Source organism: Staurois parvus, unplaced genomic scaffold, assembly GCF_062004578.1.
Source record: "Staurois parvus isolate SC_StPar_1 unplaced genomic scaffold, SC_StPar_1.0 ptg000449l, whole genome shotgun sequence".
In the NCBI taxonomy this organism is placed as follows: Eukaryota; Metazoa; Chordata; class Amphibia; order Anura; family Ranidae; genus Staurois; species Staurois parvus.
Genome location: NW_028318245.1, coordinates 7,661,694 through 7,670,148, shown reverse-complemented (window position 1 = coordinate 7,670,148; position 8,455 = coordinate 7,661,694).

The window sequence follows — 8,455 nt, the reverse complement described above, 5'->3', positions numbered from 1 at the left end:
TCCTCCTGATTAGGATGGAGACAAAAACATATCTTGCGTGGGATGGATCCGAGGCATCCTCCTGGTTAGGATGGAGATAAGACCATATCTTGGGTGGGATGGAAACAGATGATATTTTTTGGGTGGGATTGAGACAGCACATTCTCCTTGGTAGGGTGGAGACTAAGGTCATCCTTCTTGTTTGGACTGAGACAAAGGACTGACTCCTGGGTGGAATGGAATAGAGGACAGCCTGATCGGTGGGTTTAGAACAGGCATGTCCAAAGTCCGGCCCGCGGGCCATTTACGGCCCGAGGGTCGGTTTAATACGGCCCTCCATGTCAGTGTGTCTTATGGAGCGAATATGGAGCGGCCGGTCCGGTATTTCCACCGCGGCCGTGTCAGAATACCGGGCCGGCCGCTCAGCTCTGCAGCGGGACCTTACCTGTTCCTCTATCCAGCGGCGCGCTGTCTTCCCGGCTTCTGTAGTGTGGGCGCTGAGCATGACAGCCGGATGCCAAGTGCGCATGCGCAAGAAGCGGTGCTTTTTGTGAATGGTAAGGCGGTACCTGGGACACATGACAGATCCCAGAAGCCGCCGGACCAATCACAAAGCGCAAGTGCTTCTCGCTCATGCGCACTGGGCACCCGGCTGTCATGCCGAGCGCCATTACAGAAGCCGGGAAGACAGCGCGCGGCTGGATTGAGGAACAGGTAAGATCAAAGAACAACTGCGGAAGTAAGAGTGGGTACCTGTCAAATTCAGGTACCCGCTCCCCACCTCCCCAAAGGTCAGCAGTCATCTGTACTGTCCGCAGTCTCTGGTCATCCCTGTGCTGTCCGCAGTCTCTGGTCATCCCTGTGCTGTCCGCAGTCTCTGGTCATCCCTGTGCTGTCCGCAGTCTCTGGTCATCCCTGTGCTGTCCGCAGTCTCTGGTCATCCCTGTGCTGTCCGCAGTCTCTGGTCATCTCCTGTACTGTGTCTGCAGTCCATTAGTTCAGAATTTTTTTTTTCCTGTTTTCTGCCTCTAAAACCTAGGTGCGTCTTATGGTCAGGTGCGTCTTATACGGCGAAAAATACGGTAACTTGGCATAAAATAATTTATTTGCATTTAATTGTAATGGTTCAAAGAATGTTTGGAAAAATGTTCGGCCCTCCACCATGTTCACTTCATCCAATCTGGCCCTCTGTGAAAAAAGTTTGGACACCCATGGTTTAGAACATCCTCCTGGGTGATATGGAGACAGATTACATCCTCCTGGTAAGATGAAGACCAGGCCATATCCTGGGTGGGATGGAACAGAGGACATCCTCCTGGTTAGGACAGAGACAAGACCATATCCTGGGCTGGATAGAAACTGAGATAGAGGACATCATCCTTGATGGAGTGGAGACAGAGGACACCCTCCTGGTTAGGATGGAGACAAAGACCTCCTCTTAGGATGGAACAGAGGACATCATCATGGGTTGGACAGATACAGATGACTTTTTGTGGATCGGATGGAAACTGAGGACATCCTTGTGTTTTGGCATGAAGACAAGGACATCCTCCTGGGTGAGATGCAAGCAAAAAACATCTTCCTGAGTTGTATAGAGGCAGATGGAATTTTTCTGGGTAGGATGGAGACAGAAGACCTCATCCTTGATAGGGTGGTGACAGGTGACATCCTCCTGGTTAGAATGGACACAAGTGACATCCTCTTCCTTGAGATGGAAACAAAAGACATTCTCCTGAGTGGAAAGAAGTCACCCCACTGGATGGGTTAGAAATAGAGGATATCCTTCAAGGCAGGATAAAGAACATCCTTTTGGGTGTAATGAGGACGTTCTCTCTTGGGTCGTATGGAGAAACACCAAGCGGTACAGCTACAAATCTTATTTAACCGTTTTCTGAATCGTTGAACTTTCCATCCCTTTGCCTAAACAATTTTGCTTTGATCATACCATTTGGTTGTCACCTAATGCCCCTTAGACTCTGATCATATGACCAAAAAAAAAACTTGCATTTAAAAAAAACTCACATTGTTAAAAAAAAATGGCCTGGACAGGATTACAGAACATGGCAGCAATATTGCCAGCCTGTGGTCTATGCGTGGGATTGTTCTCGCAGGAGTGACAAAGACACTGCGGCAATGCAAGCAAGGCTTCGAACGTTGTCACCCCCCAAAAGATGAGCCACTGACACCATAGAAAGTGGTAGCAAAAGTTTTTTTTCCCCTTAAATAGCAGTAAAAAATACAGAAAACAATATGGTATAGGGGTTTAAAGGAACAAGAGCAACTATGCATTCATTTTGTTTTTGGGTGGATTTTACAAATATAACAAAAAGCTGTCAATGATAAGGAGTCAGTCAGTTATGCTGCAGTGAAGGGAGCCTATTGATAGAAGGAGAGAACAGAGTGATTGAAAGATACACTCGTCAATGTGCTGCTTCTCTTTCAGTGGTCTATGTCGGTGGTCCTTTGCTTGCTTTTATCCATCCCTTGGGGCACTATTTCGTCCACCAATACCAACAATGGGGCATTATTCCCTCCACTGACACCAATGATGAGGCACAATTCCTCCCAATGACACACCAATGGGGCCCAATTACCCCACTGATGGGGCACAATTCCTCCCACTGAAACCAACAATGGGGCCCAATGACCCCACTGATGGTGCACAATTCCTCCTTCTGACACCAATGATGGGGCACAATTCCAATGACACCAGCTATGGGGCACAATTCCTCCCAATGACACCAGCAATGGGGTCTATTGTCCCCACTGATGGGGCACAATTCCTCCCAATGACGGAGCACAATTCCTCCCAATGGACACCAACAATGGGGCCCAATGACCCCACTGATGGGGCCCAATTCCTTCCAATGACACCAATGATGGGGCACAATTCTTCCCAATGACACAACAATGGGGCCCAATGACTCCACTGTTGGTGCACAATTCCTCCCTCTGACACCAATGATGGGGCACAATTCCAATGACACCAGCAATCGGGCACAATTCCTCCCAATGACACCAGCAATAGGGTCTAATGTCCCCACTGATGGGGCACAATTCTTCCCTCTGACACCAATGATGGGGCACAATTCCAATGACACCAGCAATGGGGCACAATTCCTCCCAATGACACCAGCAATGGGGTCTAATGTCCCCATTAATGGGGTACAATTCCTCTCAATGACACCAATGATGGGGCACAATTCCTCCCAATGACACAACTATGGGGCTCAATGACCCCACTGATCAGGCACAATTCCTCCCTCTGACACCAATGATGGGGCACAATTCCTCCCAATGACACAACAATGGGGACCAATGAGCCCCTGTTGGTGCACAATTCCTCCCTCTGACACTAATGATCGGGCACAATTCCTCCCAATGACACCAACAATGGGGCCCAATGACCCCACTGATGGGGCACAATTACTCCCACTGAAACCAAAGATGGGGCATTGTTTTTTCCCCACTGACATCGGGACCTTTTGTACTCCCAATGGCCACAGTCCGGCCCCCCTACAGTCTGAAGGACAGTAAACTGGCCCTTTGTCTAGAAAGTTTGGAGACCCCTGGTCTATGTCACAGGCAGGGGAGGAGACCTGTAAGTGAAGATGAAACTGTGAAAGAGAAAGATCATGTTCTCTATCCTGCTAGACAGGATTTTATTGTGGAGCGTAGCAGTGTAAATCACAGGAAAAGGTTGGACAGAAATACAAATTCGGTGACCAGGGCTCTGTGTACAGAACCCTCCAGGTAGCCATATTACATTGCACTTTACAGAAAATTGACTGAAAAGGAAAGGTCATTTTTTATTAATATTATTATATGAATATTAACCTATTTACAATATGACTTGTGTCGCAATTGTATATGCTACATTAGATATTTTTTTATTTGCCCCCCCCCCCCCTATGAAAGTGGAGTGAACAAGGGATAACATAGGCAGCACAGTGGCTAAATGGTTAGCACTTCCGCCTGGCAGTACTAGGGTCATCAGTTTGAATCCCAACTGACTGACAACTCATGGGGCCCCTGGGCAATAGGGGATCATGGGGCCCCTGTGTCCTTTCCCAAACTCAAAAAAGCCTATGAAAAAGGTACCAGGGGCATCTCATGGGGCCCCCTACTGACCCCGGGCCCTCGGGCAATGCCCGAGTTTTCAAATGGTCAGTCCACCCCTGATCCCAACCACGCCTGGAGTTTGCATGTTCTCCCTCTGCCTGCGTGGGTTTTCTCCGGGTACTCTGGTTTCCTCCCACCTCCAAAGACACACTGGTAGGTGAATTGGCTCCTATTTAAATTGGCCCTAGTATGTATATGTATGAATGGTAATTAGATTGTACGCCCCTTGAGGGTTAGGGACTGATGTGAATGTACAGTATATATGTAAAGCACTGTGTAAACTGACGGCGCTGTAATAGTAACACAATACATTGCAGTTCTCAGTGTGGCCACAGGGGCCGCAAGAGTCCAGTTCAACGCTGTGCTCCCCATTGTCTAGGCCAGTGATGGGAAACCTTTTTTTTCAACTGAGCCAAATCTCGCCAAAACCACAATTGAAATTTATTTTGAGAGCCACATTTTTAAAACTGAAAATACATCCCCCATATAGTAATTCATCCCCCATAGTAATTCATCCCCCATAGTAATTCATCCCCCATATAGTAATTCATCCCCCATAGTAATTCATCCCCCATATAGTAATTCATCCCCCATAGTAATTCATCCCCCATATAGTAATTCATCCCCCATAGTAATTCATCCCCCATATAGTAATTCATCCCCCATAGTAATTCATCCCCCATATAGTAATTCATCCCCCATAGTAATTCATCCCCCATATAGTAATTCATCCCCCATAGTAATTCATCCCCCATATAGTAATTCATCCCCCATAGTAATTCATCCCCCATATAGTAATTCATCCCCCATAGTAATTCATCCCCCATAGTAATTCATCCCCCATAGTAATTCATCCCCCATATAGTAATTCATCCCCTATATAGTAATTCATCCCCCCTATAGTAATTCATCCCCCCTATAGTAATTCATTCCCCATATTGTGTCAATTCACTTACATTTTCTCCGCGCGTTCCTCTCGCCTTGTTCCCGCGCCGTTCCGGTCTTCAGGGCGGACTGTGAGAGGAGAGGAGTTCGTCACGCTGCCCCGCCTACATCCTGACAGCCAATGTTTGCCACGCTCCGCGGGCTGGATTAAAAGGTCCGCCGGGCCGTAGTTTGCCCATTGCTGGACTAGCTGCAGAGTCCTGACTTTTGGGGCGGCTGCCCGAGAGGAGGGAGGGGAGCGGGCGCCCGGCACACAGAAGAGCCGCATTACAGTGTGTAAAGAGCCGCATGTGGCTCGCGAGCCGTGGCTTGCCGACCACTGGTCTACTCAATGCTTTTCCTCTGCCGTGCCGGCTGCAGTTGCCTATTAGACCACGAGATGGCGGCGCTGAGGCCAGCGGCTTACAGTTCGAGTAGTGTATGGAAAGATGGCGGAAAGAGGGCGGAAGTCAGAGAAGAACTGGCAGTAAGCGGAGGAAACAACAACGTCCGGTGTACAGCAATTCATTACTAATCTAATGTCTGCATTGTAAATCCTATATATTATCTAATATATATTTTTGCCTGTCTTCCCTGTGTATTCTCTATTATATATCCTGGCTTTCCTCTGTGTGTGTGTGTATATATATATATATATATATATATATATATATATGTATATATAGCTAGAAGACAACAATGTGTATGTATATATACACACATTGTTGTCCTCTGGCTATATATACATATATAAACACTCTATATCTATATATATATATATATATATATATATATATAAATATATATATATACACACACACACACACACACATACATACATACACACATACACACACTCTATATATATATATATATATATATATATATATATACACATACATACACACGACAACAATGTGTGTGTATGTATGTATCTGATTATATATACACACACATTTATGTCCTCTGGCTGCCATGGCAACAGTTTCAGTACTGTGCATCACTGACCTGGCGTAATTATGCAGAATAAGTGTATATTTAGTATAACTGTCCTTGTGCTGAGCACCTACGAGGTCTACCTACAGTAGCAAGAAAAAGTATGTGAACCCTTTGGGATTACTTGGAGTTTTGCATGAATTGGGCATAAAATGTGCTCTGAACGTCATCTAAGTCACAACAATAGAAGAACACAGTCTGCTGAACATAATACTACACAAACATTAGATGTTGCCATGGTTTAATTGCACATAACATGTAAACATTCACAGTGCAGGGAGGAAAAAGTATGTGAACCTTTGGACTTAATAACTGGTTGACCCTCCTTTGGCAGCAATAACCTCAACCAAACATTTCCTGTAGTTGCAGATCAGACCTGCACAACAATCTGGAGTAATTTTGGACCACTCCTCTTCACAAAACTGTTTCAGTGTAGCAATATTCTTGGGATGTCTGGTGTGAATCGCTCTCTTAAGGTCATGCCACAGCATTTCAATCGGGTTGAGGTCAGGACTCTGACTGGGCCACTCCAGAAGGCGTATTCTGTGCTGTTGCAGCCATTGTTTTGTTGAATTACTTGTATGCTTTAGGTCATTGTCATGTTGCATCACCCATCCTCTGCGGAGCTTCAGTTGGCGGACAGATGGTCGTACGTTTTCCTGCAAAATGTCTTGATAAACTCTGGAATTCATTTTCCCATCAATGACAACAATCCGTCCAGGCCCTGAGGCAGCAAAGCAGCCCCAAACCATGATGCTCCCTCCGCCATGTTTTACAGTGGGGATGAGGTTTTGATGTTGGTGTGCTGTGCCTTTTTTTCTCCACACATAGTGTTGTGTGTTCTTCCCAAACAACTCAATCTTGGTTTCATCTGTCCACAGTATATTTTGCCAGTAGTGCTGTGGAACATCCAGGTGCTCTTTTGCAAACTTCAAACGTGCTGCCATATTCTTTTTGGACAGCAATGGCTTCCTGCGTGGTGTCCTCCCATGTACTCCATTCTTGTTTAATGTTTTCCTTATTGTAGATGTGTCAACAAAAATGTTAGCATGTGCCAGAGATTTCTGTAGGTCTTTAGCTGACACTCTGGGATTCTTCTTTACCTCATGCAGCATTCTGCGCTGTGCTCTTGCAGTCATTTTTACAGGACGACCACGCCTAGGGAGAGTAGCAACAGTGCTAAACTTTCTCCATTTGTAGACAGTCTGTCTTACCGTGGACACATGAACATCAAGGCTTTTGGAGATACTTTTGTAACCCTTTCCAGCTTCATGCAAGTCAACAATTCTTGATCGTAGGTCTTCTGAGAGCTCTTTTCTGCGAGGCATGGTTCACATCAGACAGTGCTTCCTGAAACCAGTAAACCCAAAACAGGTGTGTGTTTTTTAAGGGCAGGACAGCTGTCGGCAACACATCCAATATCATCACACTGATTGGAGTCAAGGTTGGCTCACTCCTGGCTCCAATTAGCTCTGGGAGAAGTCATTAAGCTAGGGCCTCACATACTTTTTCCTCCCTGCATTGTGAATGTTTACATGTTATGTGCAATTAAACCATGGCAACATCTAATGTTTGTGTAGTATTATGTTCAACAGACTGTGTTCTTCTATTGTTGTGACTTAGATGACGTTCAGAGCACATTTTATGCCCAATTCATGCAAAACTCCAAGTAATCCCAAAGGGTTCACATACTTTTTCTTGCAACTGTACCTACCTACCCGTCCTTCCTCCTCCAGAACCTTCACTAGGAGACAGAGTCACACATCTACAAGTCTCCATTCCAGGCTTTTCTTCATTCATGCATGACCACCACAATCTTGATACAAAGAAAAAAAACTTTTAGGCCCCATGTACACGGGACACTTCTGAACGATGGAAACTGACTGCTGGAAAACAGAGGTTAAAAAAACGTCTGTTTAGCCACATTTGCATACCGCGTTTATGAGCGTTTGCGTTTAGAAGCGTTTTTTTAAAGATAACCTCAGGAGATCTTCCAAAATGCCTAATGCACTGGAAGACAGTAAAAAATTAACAATTTCAGACATTTTGAGAGAAATATAGAGAGCAGAGAGAGCAGTATGTGTTGAGATTAGCAGTCTTTTTTTTGTGGCATTTGGATGTGTTCCAGCTCATTTCTGTGCAGAAATTATTGCAGCGGCGTCTAACATATCTTCTTTCATGCAAAACCTCAAAGTATGGCGTACCGGGTCCATTTGAGTACTGGGAAAACGCTTTGCATGCATTTTTCATGATGAAAAAAGGTTCCGGACAGCATCTGGAAATGGAAGAGTTAAAAAAAATTTCCAATCGCAAACGCTTATAAACGCGGTTAGCCACGTTTACAAGCATTTGGCGTTTGAAACGCTGATAAAATCTACTCCTGAACACAAGTTTTCTGCGTTGAAAAAACGTCTGTAAACTCAACTGCCTGTAA